At 36.9% G+C, this 14256-nt stretch overlaps 1 protein-coding gene across 6 annotated transcripts in view; it reads left to right on the top strand.

Moving 5' to 3' along the window:
- Positions 1-14256, top strand: part of TBL1XR1 (TBL1X/Y related 1) — a 173191-nt gene that overhangs the window by 117562 nt on the left and 41373 nt on the right. The gene's annotated exons all lie outside the window — the stretch shown is intronic.

Raw genomic sequence — 14256 nt, 5'->3', positions numbered from 1 at the left:
ATTTTGGCTGAGTTGGGCCTTTGTTGCTGCACGTGGGCTTTCTCTAGTTGCAGTGAGCGGGAGCTACTCTTCGTTGCGGTGCGCAGGCTTCTTATTGCAGTGGCTTCTCTTGTTGCAGAGCACGGGCTCTAGGTGCACGGGCTTCAGTAGTGGCTCGCGGGCTCTAGAGCGCAGGTGCTCAGTAGTTGTGACGCACGGGCTTAGTTGCTCTGTGGCATGTGGGATCTTCCCGGACCAGGGCTTGAATGTGTGTCCCCTGTATTGGCAGGTGGGTTCTTAACCACTGTGCCACCAGGGAAGCCCAGTACCTTGCTATTGATAGGTAGTTTTTTTTTTTCATTTTATAGTTGGAAGTGCTTTCAGATAAGGACCATGCCTAGTGTTTCTATTTATACTTAGATTTTAGTAACATAATAAAATATACAAACCAACTCTTGGGACTAGTGTGTTACTTTGTTTTCTTATAGAAGGTGCTTGGTATTACTCAAATTTGAGAAACACTGAGTTAAGGTAATGTAATTTATGCATTTGTTATAAGTTCCTTGGAAAGCAGGACATCAAGCCATTATTATTCATTAACATTTTGTTACATCAGATTGTTAAGCTTGTCATCTACCTGACTTTAAGGGAGGAAATGTATTTGTTGGCTGTGTTGGTTGGGGACCTAGTGTAAAAAACCTAGAGTACAACTACCGATTGAGGAGGGCAGGGGCTCAGCTGGTTTTAGATTGTAAGGGGTCAGAGGGGGTGGGGCTCAGGGGGAAGCTGGAGGGAGTTGGCCAAGGCAGAGAGTTTCATTGGTGGAGTAGTGCTAAGTACTGGAGTGCTAAGTATTAGAGTACTCGGAAAGGAGACTGGTCTGGGGAAAGGATGATGGGAGATCCTGGGGACAGCTGTGTTTACCCAGCAATTCTGCCTGGGCCTAGGTTTCTCTACCTGGCAAAAGGGTGGTAATGGCTTATATACAATTTCAAAAAGAAGGGAAACCCGATTAGCTTAGGCTTGAATTTCTTCTAATATATCCACGGCAGTTATTGATATGGTTAGGAGTAGCAAAATGAGTGTGGGTTAGTTACTTGCCATTATTAAACACAGACGTGCCTCTGTTCCCTGGATCTCCACTCCCCACATCTCCTCTGCGTCTTTCTTTCATGTCCTCACAGTGCAGAGAGGCAGGTATGGAATTTGTACCATGTATAGCCTGGAAATCTGACTATAAAGAATTGCAAATTTGTTACTCAGCTAGCTGTCTCCTTTTATTTCTCAAGTATCTAACCAATTGAGTATATGATTTAATCGATTCTGTAGTGCCAAGGCCCTGCATTATTTGTTTCCATGTATATGGTGAAGAAGGCTGCCATTGTTTGTAGTCTTAAATGTATTCTCTTTAGGAAAGGAAGGCTGCAAGACAGAGACCAGCTTCATGTTTCAGTTGTTGGGGAAGGGATTGAAGCCCTTTGGAACCTACCACTTAACACAGATGTGAGGCTGGGCAGACATGCAGGATAGTGGGAATCCACACCATTGGAGGAGGAACTGTCACGGGGGCAGTGCTCCTTTACCAGAGCCTCCACACCGTTTCACAGCTTTTTGTGAAAGAATTTGATAAAAACATGGGATGCAGCCTGGAATTTGGCTGTGAAGACTATTCTGTACAGTATCATTCTTTGTATTAATAGATTTCTGTATTATTGCAGCATTCAGGGCCTAGAACAGTGCCAGGCTTATATTAGCACTCAGTAAATGTTTGTTGAATGAAGGAGAGAGAAACTGAATTTCAGTCAAGTTATTGAAATTTACGCACAAGCGGGTGTATCTGGAAAGAAGTTCACTTAGAGGTGTAGTCTCAGAAAATGTATAATTTTCACTCCTCCCTATTTTAGTTAATAGATTCCATATGTTTTATCAAAACTAGAACTTTTACATGAAGATGTTTATGGCTTTTAAGTACCTTTTCTGTTTATTAGGTATAAATTTACAGGATACCTAATGTAATTCCAATATGAACATAACAGAAATCATACCAGTCATGATTTAGGTCATATTATAGTATGAACAATATTGTGGCATAAGAGGTCTATTTCCCCAGGGAAACTCTTGAATATTTCCAGAAAACATTAGCACCAGTATTGCCAAGAGGGAATCAATTTTTATACTAGCAGGTTTCAAACATTTTAGACATAGTACCTCATTACATTCTTAATTTATTAATGACTCTAGAAAAATTTTCTTTAAATGGGTTATAGCTATCAATATATGCTGCATCAGAAATTAACACTGTGAAGTTTTATAGTACTAATGCATTTTAACATAACAGTAACAAACCCATCTATAACATGTTAACACACATAATATGTTTTATGGAAAATAATTTCCAAGACAAAAAATTTCCATGAGAAGAGTGGTGTTGTTTTAAATTTTTGAAAGTCTCTGTTAATCTCTGGTTTAATAGAAGACATCTGGGTTCTCACATCTGCTTCTGCATTCACATGTTGAGATACATTGTTACAGTGGAAATTTATGGGGAAAATGGCCTTTCAAAGATAGATAGATGTAAATCTTTTTAATCAAAATAAAAATTCATTTTTCAAATAAATTTGGATATTCTTCTTTGCTACTACACCAAATCTCAACAAGTGGATAGTTTCTTAAGGGTTAGTTGCAGTGCAAGTTCTGAAATTGTATCAATGAACTTTTTGTATTCTGTTATATCAAAATCCATTAGTCTCTCTTGAACTTTGAATGGATTGTTTTCCTCATGCATAATCTTATGCTAGTCATTGGGAAAATATTTGTTCACCGAGTTATACAGATCTTCCAAATGTTCGTTACACAATAGAAAAAACCAGAGTCATTAACATCCCCACTGATCTCATCACAGAAATTTTGGAGGACTCTCAAGCTCATGGTGGCTGATAAATTTTCCAAATCCTAATTATCTCTTAAAAGCTTAAGTTTTATTCTTGCCAACAAATATTGTTAGTTGTTTTCTTAAAAGTGACAGTTTCACTTTGTTTATTTGCAAGAAAATGTCTGCCAAATTCTCAATCTGAAAAACCATACTTTGTGAGTTGTTTGAAGTAAAAATGGTGTTCCATGAAAAAAGTAGCTAGTTCAGCTTGCAATTCAGACATTTTCACAGTGCTTTTCTTTGAGACAACCATCATTTTAGTATGCAACAGAAATACTGTATGTGTACTTCTTGTTACAGACGATATTGAAAAGGTGTATTTCAGGGTTAAGATTTTAATAAAATTAAAGTGTTTTTCCTCCTTCATCAAGGAACCTCTCAGTGAAGAATTTTTGTGAGTTTTTTTTTAAGTGCCTGGTGGTGAATAGTATAATGACTGGTAATATACTGTAAGGTGTTAGTGCCTTTTTTCCTACTAAGGTGTGAGCAGTTTTACCAACTATTGGTTTGTAATATCAGTGTAAATATCAATTCAATGAAAAAGGCATATTATTTTATAACAGTATTTTATATTACTGTAAAAATAATTTTGATCTTTAGGACCCCTTAAAAAGTCTTGGGACCCCAGGGGTCTACAGACCTCACTTCTATACTAAATAAAATAATCAAACTTTGTCATAGGCATGACAAAGATAATGAATCTGGGTATTAGTTTTGAGCACTTTGAATAGTGTTAGCCGTTGAAGTACGTGTACTATGAAACAGAAAGAAGCATCTTTTAATGAGATACTATTAAAAGTCTGTCTTTGCAGTTAGAAAGTCTATATAACCTGACTAGGTAGAGTACTTACAAAGGATGGACATGGGAGACCCTTCTCCCCGTGTGGTTATGGAGTGATGTACTTGATTTGTTTCTATGTTGTGTTTTTTGTCTGTCTGTTTTTTAAATAGAAAATCTTATAGGATAGTTCTACTATATTCTCTTACCCTGTGAAATTGACCTATGAGGTTTTCATGGTGGAATCCCTTCTCACTCCACCTTTTTCAATAAAACTTTGGAAGCCTACCTCAATTCATATGTATCAGCAATTTCTACTCCATTTTCTTTTGCCTTTTGTCTTCAAGATTTACTCATAGCTGGGTTGTGTGTGTGTTGTGAGGGGTGTGTGTGTATCAATCTCCTGAGTTTTAAACTTGGTTTTACGTCATCTTCTCTTGATTTGAGCAAGCATGTATTGCCCATTGGGATGAATGTGATCTCTTTACATTTTTTTCCCATACTTGGACACCTGATCTATATTAATCATACATCTCTGCTACCAGAACAATCTTCTGCACATTTTTACTACTGTTCTCCCGAAGAATTTACCACGTATCAGTATAACCAGTCCGTGGACACTTGTTTTGATTCACTTAGGGCTTAGTAGTCTTAGTTTTATCTACTTAGTCTTTTTTTCTTTTGAGGAACCAAAGAATATCTATTCCTTATTCAATAAATTGTTTCATAAATACTGTTATAGGTAGTATTTGTTTACAACTCTATGAGTTTGTTACACCTGGTACCTTATTCTGTTTATTTTGCCCGCGATATCTCAGTTTTAAGCCAAGTTTCCATTCATTCAGGTGACTGTCGTCTTAAAGTTTTAGCTGCATTCCAGTCTTACCGGATCCTTGTAACATTTCTGTTCCAAAGCCAGAATAGTAAGTTTTTAAACTGAGAAAATCCTGTTACCACTCTTATATTGGTTCCCATTCCCGCAAACTCAGAGCTTCTCTTGCTAGTGGGAGGGGACTAGGGTCTTGATTTTTATTTTCTTACCTGACTTTAATTTCTAGACTTTTCCTTCCCAGACTGACTGGGAATGACTAATTACTGCTCAATAGTTGAAAAAGATAGACCAGAACTATGACCTATCTTCTGTTTCCTTAGTGTTTTAATTTCTTGTCCTTCTTTATTCCCCTGTCAGCATACCTTGACTATAATTTATTCAGTCATTTAACACATGTTTATTGAGTCCATCCTTGAATCATATAGTTTTATATTTTAAAGGGATTTTAGAAGACATCTGTGTGAACAACCACTTTTTTATACGTTTGGGAAGTTGAAGTCCACACTTGTGGACCATGAAGCAGCTCATCAGAGGCTTTTTGGGTATGAAAAGGAAGAGCTGTAGCGAATGTCGGTTGAACTTTAAAGTTGACTCATCACATAATGCATGCTAGTTTACTCTTCTCAGTCTAGAGAGCTTTGCTGAGACTCTTAAAATTGCTTAATTGGGATTCAAAGTTAGTGTTCCCTATCATCAAATCAACGACACATGTTCTGTAAAAACAGTTCATTGTTTTGTGAAAACCACAGGGTATTGTGGGCTAAACAAAAATGGGTGATGGGTTGGAATTTACACACAGGCCGAAGTTTGTAAACCCCTGGTATAGATCACAGTTGAATCGAATGATTGACATTAGAAGTCTCAGTTGCTAATGAAAAATTGGTTTGATATACCTTTTGCCTATGCTTTTATATAAGTCAGTATTTATAAAGGATAGCTGGTCTTAATAAGCATTATGCATAATAAGTTCTTAAATATTTCTTAATGAGGTGGACTCATTTATTTTCCCTTTTCCTAATTCCTGGAGATGTCCATCTGAGGTCTGACAGTTTTAAAAATCCTCTCATGCACTTGTAAGCCTATTAAAAAATGCTTTATTAAAAATCACTATGTGATCTGGTACTCTCTCTTAGCCTGCAAGATTTACGTGTCATACTCTGTGTACTTGTACTGACTCAAATCATTGAAGTTTAAAAGTGAAAGAGACTACTATCTGCTTCACTTTCCTCATTTTCTAGATGAGGAAACAGGCCCAGAAGATTTGTCTAAAATCATACAGGATACCTGAGATCTTACTTCTCTCTCATGTTATCTTTAATTTACACAAGAGCTCTGGATTCCAATGGAAAAGGAAAGGAAAAGCAATTTAGAAGTTTATCCCTTCTCAGTTATGCTTTAAATTCTTAAGATTCACCAACTTTGTTGACCGTTAATCTGATAACAAAACAAACAAAGCAACAACAACCAAAAGAAAAAACTCTAACGGCACAAAAATTGCCTACAACTTACAGCCATACTTCAGAGATACTGCAGGTTCGGTCAGACCACTACAATAAAACGAGTCACATGAATATTTTTGGTTTCCCAGTGCATATAAAAGTTACATTTATACAATACCTTAGTCCATTAAGTGTGTGATAATAGCATTATGTCTTAACAGATATATACCTTAATTTAAAAAATACTTTATTGCTAATAATTACCGTCATTTTGACAATGCAGGGTTGTCACAAGCCTTCAATTTGTAAAAAGAAAACAAACAAACACTTAAGGACAATAAAACGAGGTATGCCTGTGTTAAAAAATAAACCATGATTGTAGTCCAGGGCTAATGCTCTATAAAATGTATGTCTGCTGTTGTTGTCATTAATGCTTTAAGAAATCAGTCAAATAATTTGGTTTTATTGTACTGGGTTTTATATTTTGTTTTAAATTTGCTTAGTATTAAAATAAGCTGAAATACATATTTCAGTTAGAGCTTAATGTTTTTTTTTTTCTTGAGATTATGTGTTTCTAAATCCCGATTTGTTGCATTTTACAATTTACAAAAGTAAGTTTTGTAAACATGATTTCATTTAGTCTAATACAATTTTGTGAAATCTTTTAAAATTTAGCATTGCAGAAGTTGAGAATGTACTTTATACACATTTTAAGCTATATTGCCAAAGACTTCAGAACTAAGTCTCAGAATACACCTTCCTTCATTGTACCATATTTTATATGTGTATGTACACAAAAGTGTTATTACCTAACATTAGTAGGATTTTAATTACTGTTTTTAATGTAGTGGGAAATGAAGCATAATGCATTTTTTTTGTGCTGTTCATGAGAGTGTTGCATGGGGAGTGGGGGAGACAAGCTGGTACTTCGGGGAAGAGGATTATGAAGTGTTAATGTATCCTGTTAATGTCGTCGTCTTTGACAATTACAGGACAGGATAGGTTCCTAAAGACAGAGGCAAATTTTCAGAAAGGCAGAGCCTAGCAATCGTGAACTTAACGTTGATAATTTTAAAGTTCTCCAATGAATGATCAGAGTTTTACAGAATTTGGGATGATGGGTATGTTATCAGTTTGCTAGGGCTACCATAACACAATACCCCAGACTGAGTGGCTTATAAAACAACAGAATTTTATTTCCTCCCAGTTCTGGAAGCTGGACGTCCAAGATGAAGGTGCCGGCAGGTTTGGTGTCTCCTGAAGCCTCTCCTTGACTTGCAGGTGGCCGCCTTCTCCTTGCCTCCTCACAGAGTCTTTCCTCTGTGCACATGCATTCCTCGTGTCTCTTCCTCCTCTTAAAAGGACACTAGTCACGTTGAGTTATAGTCACATTATTAAAGGTTTACCCTAATGGCTTCATTTTAACATAATCACCTCTTTAAAGACCCCATCTCCAAATAAAGTCAAATTCTAAGATACTGGAGGTTGGGCTTCAACGTATGAATTCTAGAGGGGCACAATTCAGCCGTGAGATGGTAATAACCACCAATGACTTTGCTAATGGATAAATTGATTTAATTTCTTTCCTCTATTTCATTTCCCTTCCATACACTTTGTTTTGTTGTTGTTGTTGTTAGTTGTCCTAGTTTGGTATTTTTGCAGTGTGTCGTGGTTTTAACAAGACAATTTGACAATTTCATATGATAACCCATTGAGATAGCGTGGCAGTGGATGAACTGTTACTTTACTTCACAGGCAGATTGAGAATTAATATCCAACAAATTTTGATACATGATTCTTTGTGAGTTTAGAAGCTGTTATTTAGCAGGTATTATAAGCAGTTTGTTTGTGACTGTAGTGGTGGCTGACCATTTAGGACTGCCAGTCATATCAAGGTCCATGTAAGGGGTGTAGTGATAACCTGTGCTGTACATTTATCCTTGGCAACGTATGTCACGGCTTGGAATTAGCAACTTCCTAGGGCCTCCTAGTGCTGAGAATTTTGATTCTTTTTATAGTTATTACATTCTTTTACATTATACATTCCATACTTTTTTTTTTCTTCTCTGAGGAAAGTCAGTATAGTATTTGAGTAACATTTCTGAATGCCCAGATCTGTATGTAGAAATGTAATTCTCATGTGTCGGTGCTCTTGCATTAAAATGAGGAAGATAATACTGAAGAGGAAATTATATAATGTGTATGTGACCTAGCCCCATACATAGCATGTAGCAGCTACTCAATAAATGCAAATAGTCTCCTGTTTCATTTTCCTTATCAAATTAATGAGAAGCAGTGTACACACAGATGGGAGCAAAGGCAACTTGGTGTGCTCCAGACATTTTGAATTAAAAGGAAAATTAGTTCTTCCAACACTGTGCCTATTACAGAAACCTGTAAGCCACCCACATTTTACATCCTTCACCTGTCTGCACCCCCAGCCTCAGGGTGTATGCTATCATAATTTTCTGTAGTTTTTCTTACCTAAGTTGGAGTTATTTGTTCTCTGTCTTCCCAACAAGATCTGGTCCTGGCATTGGGTAGCCATGGCTCTAGCACCTGTCATAGTGCCTTACACATTGGAAGTGCTCATCCAGTTTTAAACGAGTGAATAAAATAGATCTGTCAGAAAAGTAGTGCTTTAGTGCATTTTCCCCCCATAGGCTTTGTTAATTCATCACCATTGTAGTGTTTACTTTTCACTTGTCATTGCCCCATCCTCACAAATGTATCTAGTCAGCATTTGTTTGGGTTGGTTTGCCACCCCAAAGTAATATAAGTAACTGGAAGTTTGACCTTCCTGTATGAAGGGAACGGAACCAGAGGTACCGCTTTCCATGAGCAGTGAATTGTAGTAGTATACTCTGGAGCATTTCTGCTGGGATGTCCTGTTTTACCTCTAGTTTAACACATGTAAAGTGTGACTCCCCAGAGGCCTGTGCTCTCTCGGCGGCCCGTTTCTCTAGGTAAGTCTTTCCACTTTCTAGTCTGGAAACAACTGGGAATTTTTGGATTCCCACCCCCCTCCCCACTCCTTATCTCTCCAAATATAGTCTATCACTGACTTTAGTCACTTTCTTGTTTTAAAACATTTCTTGGGTTGTCTGCTCTCTTTAGGTTGCAACTGACAAATTTCACTGGATTATACAATAAAATTCATTTTTGACTTCTTCAACCAAAATACTGTGATAAATTAACTTCAGATAGTATTTGATCCAGTTGCACAATAGATGTTTAATGTCATCAAGGACACAGTTTCTCTTGTCTCTGCTCTGCCCTCCTTCTCTTTCTCTCTGATAGCTCTGTTCTAACCTCAGTGATGCACATTCATCCCAGGCTTCACAGAGTGCCCTTGTTGCCTGCCCACTCCTGTGAAGGGCGGAGGTTGACTTTCATAGAAACCAGCACACGTCTTCTCGTGTTTCACTTACTGGGAGTGATTGAGTTGGGACACGTGGGGTATGCTGTGCGTCTGTGGAGGAGGAATGTCAGCCCTAAACCAAAGATATGATTTGCTGGTTGGCTTAAGCAAATAAATGCCTTCCTTTGGACCAGGAGGTCCATCCCATTTAAACCACAGGGCTGAGAATGGAATAGGTCTCCAAATGGAAGGCAGTAGTAGTAAAGTAGTATTGTCTTTCGCAGATAGTGTCAGTGAATGCTACAAGAGGCAAGCCACAGTTTTCTTCATCTTGCTAATTGTGGTCACCCCATGTCTCAGCTGCTGAGTTCCAGAGAAGCCTGAGTCATCCTTTCCGCTAGATGGACTCCCCACGTATCAATCACCTTGGGCCCCTGTGGGTCATTAATGTTTATTTGGAAGGGTATCCCAACATGTCCAGGGTTACATTGTTTGATAATTATTTGTCAATATTAAAACAACTGTTATTTTAACATCAGAGTTCTTTTAGCAACTTTTAATATTGTTGCTCTTTTTTTCAACTATTAAACAGCTATGGCCACTAGTTGTAGATACTGTATTTAAAGATACAGTTTCTCTTTTGTCACCAATCTTGATAATATTGAGTATTATTTTTAAATGTTTGCTAATGTTATGGCCAACATGTTCTTGTTGTTGCTGTTGTTGTTTATTATTGGTTAAGTTGAACATTTTCCTAATGTTTCAGCTTGAGGGGTCCTGAATTGGCTGTCTTTTGAGTGGATCTAATTTGTTGGTATTCATTAAGAATCACAATAGCTATTTAGCTATTCCCTTTGTCCGGTAATTTACTTGTAGGGACTTTTCCTGGTCTTGAGGACTATTCATAAATGCACACCTACCAAAAAGAAATGGAAGATAAAACAACTTTAAGCATAAGTATTCTTATAGGAGTCTTAGAATAATGAAAATTTAGAATCATCTAAATGTTGAACAAAGCAAAAGTGAAACTAATGTGTCTGTTATGGGATACTATGCCACCACTATACATTTTGGACTAAATTATTTTTGTAGGATAAAGAAATTTTGATTGCACATTTGACTTTGGATAATGCAGAGGGTTTTCAGACCTCTAAATAGTGTGTTGTAAGCAGGAGATTTAAGAATATCTTTATTGTTTTTTTTTCTCTCTGTCCATAAGTTTTACTGTTTTTTCAATCTTGTAAATTTAAAATAATGTGATTTAGGATCATAGTTGGGCCCTGGTATGCTCCAGAAATGGTATCAGAAAAGAATATGGTATCTGTCCTATTTGAGGCCAAAGGCAGGAATACAGTGCTAGATGTGTAGAAGAACAAACGAGGAGATGGTTAATATTTGGAGCAGTTATTATCCAGTTTGTGAATGCTGAACTCAGTTTTGTGGTGCTGAAAATGCCGTACATATTCAGTTGAAGGAATCATAGCTGCATTGCATCAGCAGTCCTGTTTTTGTAATATTTGCTAGATTATTGTCTATAAAGTCTTGAAGTAAAATATTTCATACTAAACATTTAAAATATTCAGTGTGCTTTAAAATATAAACACTTGGCTAAATATTGGTTTCGATTGTAATTTTTGGTTTTACTTCTGGATACTTTAATATAGCTGTGGGTCTTGAATTAAGTAATTGATTGCCTGTAACTGATGGGAGTTTCGAATAAAAGCTTTTATGATTTTACAAGCTGTTTCTGAGACTTAGGAAAGTACAGAGGTATTTAATTTTTTTTTTTTTTTTTTTTTAGAACTCAGTCATTTACTATTTAAGGATGAATAGGTATGATCCAGCAGAATATACAAATAAAATGCTTTGTGATTTTAGGACGTGTTGGTTTATTTTGGATATCTTGTTTGAGTCCATCAGCTCCTTGAGGGCAGGACTTATTTTACACATAGTAACCTCTACCAGGCGTGACATTGAGGCCTGGACCTCTTCGGTATAGGGTAAAGATTGGATGAGTGTCTCACTGTTGTTTTGTGACCTTGTTTAAGGGTAGTTGTTCTGAAAGATACCACGATGGAGGAAGTACAGTGGTAAGGTTTTTATGTGCACCCTGAAAATCGGTGATAGCTAGTATGAGTATCTGGTCTTCACCTGGGGCAGATGAAGACTACGTCATATTATAGATGTATAAACAAACAAATCAAAATGGACCAGTTCTGCAAAGCTATAGTGAGTCCATTAATGAAGTGGTGGCATTTTCTCTAATTTTGTTCTCTGGCATACAGGTTTTTAAGGTGTTTTGAAAGTGAATACTGAAGTTTTCAAGCAGGGAATGTCTTAATGTTTGTTTGTTTGTTAAGTGGAGTATAATTGCTTTACAGGGTTGTGTTAGTTTCTGAAATGTTGTCTAATTTCCTGTTCTTTTCAGGTGACCTTTTGATGTTAGAATTTAAACAGACCAGTTTCATATGAAAGCATATTCTAGAATTATGTGTCTTTGAAAGTGGATAAACTCAGGTCTTTACAGAGTCTATGTAATTTTATTGCTACTGTGACTGAAACTTTTAATGCAGGATTGCATTGACTTTGCTGGGGTTTTTTTTTTTGTTTTTGTTTTTTTCTTTTCAAGGACACACTTGTTTGTGTGTTTCTCTTCACTGAAAAACTGTCAATTGTGCAAGGCTTGGGACAACTTTATTTCATCTATCTATTCCTAGCTCTTAGCACAGTGCTTTGTCCATCCTAGGGATATACTTGGTATAAGGGAAAACAATAATGTTCTTTCTCTCCGGGAATATAAGAGCTAGCTGAAGCAGGACTAGAGCTAGAATAACCCTTTTGAAATTTGAACAATTTACCCTCTTCCCTTTAAAAAAAAATTTGGTTCTGTAACTTTTGGTTGCAGAAACTAATCTGGTACCATGATCAATGTAATAAACCCATTCATAGCAATTTGAACAGGTAAGAACTTTCCTATTCTTCATGTTTAGTGTTTCTTGTTGACTTTAAAAAATATACCACCAATAATATGTATTTATTATGGGAATTTTTATAGATAATAATCTATATCATTTTGACTTGTGTTTTTCTTTGCCCTGGAATATATTAGGTGATGCAGAAGCACCCACGATCACTGCTTTAAGTTGGGACATTTTGGTGACCTTTGCTTATTGGAACCAGGCATTGTTGAAATTTTTTACATAGGTACTTCAGTGCCATTATTCATTATTTGAATATTGGACTGAATGATGTAATAGAGAAAAAGAATACTTACTCTGTTTTCTTTACCAGTCTTTTACTAGAATTCCACCTAACCAATCTCATTTTGGGAAATCCTCTTCATCAAGCAGTGACTCATTGTTCCCCTGACAAACAGATACCTATGATTGGTCAAGTTGTGATTTAATTTCTTATAATGATACAGTGGGTGGTGTGGTTTTATTTTTTAAATCATTCAGTCAACAGGCTTTCGAAATTGACTATTGAGTACCTACTACGTGTGCTGAGCACATTATTACACATTACTGTGGGTCAGGATAGAATAGAGCAAGATATCCTCCAGAGCACAAATCATCTGCTGTGCCACAGGGACATCTAGACAAGGAGTCTTGAGCCACAGTTATCATAGGAGTATTTACCTTTATCATTCTGTTAAGTGTGATGTATATGTGTATCACATTCAGGTGATTAATTGTGGTATTTGAGTTAAATCGGGGCGGGGGTGAGGTGCTTTTTTTCTTCACATGAAGGTGGTCATTACTTTTCCTCCATGGTTTCTCATCTCAGTAAATGAAGTACTACTCATCCAGATGTCCTAAAAGATTCTTCCCTTTTCCTGAACTCTGTGTCCAGTCAATCACCCTTGAGTCTGCTTCCTGAATATCTTTGGAATCCTAGTATTTCTCTTCAGCTCTAATGCCACAGGCCAGGTTTTAGTCTTCTCCTGGGTTACTCCAGCACCCTTCTAACTTGGCTCCCTTTCCTTCTAGTCTGTTCTTCGTATTAGAATTCTGGATGATCTTTTTAAAACATAAATGTGGTCATTCCCCCTCCCTGCTTAAAACCTTTTAGGGCATTAATTTTCTCTTACGTGATGGTTTCAAGGCCCCTCCCAAACCTTACTTCATGTTTTCTTTCCTTTTCTTCCCCCAGCCCTTCCACCGACTGTTGCTGCTCACTGGATTGCTTCTGTTCCTTGCCTTCCTCCCCAAATATTCATGTTCTCGCTCTCCTCCTATCTGTCCTTTAGGTCTAAACACTGGAGATGTATTCCCAGACTGCTAAGTTTGGTTAGCGCTTCCTCTGTGTATTTCCAAGGGGGAATTGTTATTACCTCCTTGTTTGTCTTTCTTTTTTTCTGAGATAAGCTCGATGAGTGTTTAGTCACCAGGTTTTCCACAGTTTACAGCAGTAGCAGTTCCTGTCACATAGTAGCCTGCTCAAGTGCTTATTAATTTGTGATTTTTAAATATACTCTTAACCCTGCATCGTAAGAGATCCATGATGCGACAGGACACTCAGCATAGGCCAATGATTAGATACCCTTTTATACTGAATAGATGTCAGTATATCCTTTTTTTAAACAAGGGACCAAGAATCTATAGTCTGGGGGCCAAATCTGGCCCACTAACGTTTTATAAGGACCACAAACTAAAAAAGGTTTTTAAATTTTTTAAGTGCTGAAAAAGAAAAGAAAAATATTTTATGACACAACAATGTCAGATGAAATTCAAATTTTAGTGTTGCTAAATTGTTTTATTGGAACATGGTTTCTGCTTTTGCACTACAGCTGCAGATTGAGTAGTTGTAACAGTGACTATATGACTGCCAAAGGCTAACATATTTACTGTTGGGCTCTGTACAGGAAAAGTTTGCTGACCTTTTCTTTAAATCCTTTCTGTGACATGAGAACGGATAAATATAATTAGGACATAT

This window comes from Balaenoptera ricei, chromosome 4 (genome assembly GCF_028023285.1).
Source record: "Balaenoptera ricei isolate mBalRic1 chromosome 4, mBalRic1.hap2, whole genome shotgun sequence".
Taxonomy (NCBI): domain Eukaryota; kingdom Metazoa; phylum Chordata; class Mammalia; order Artiodactyla; family Balaenopteridae; genus Balaenoptera; species Balaenoptera ricei.
The sequence above is the reverse complement of the archived record's forward strand: the minus strand, read 5'-3'. Positions and strand labels throughout refer to the sequence as shown.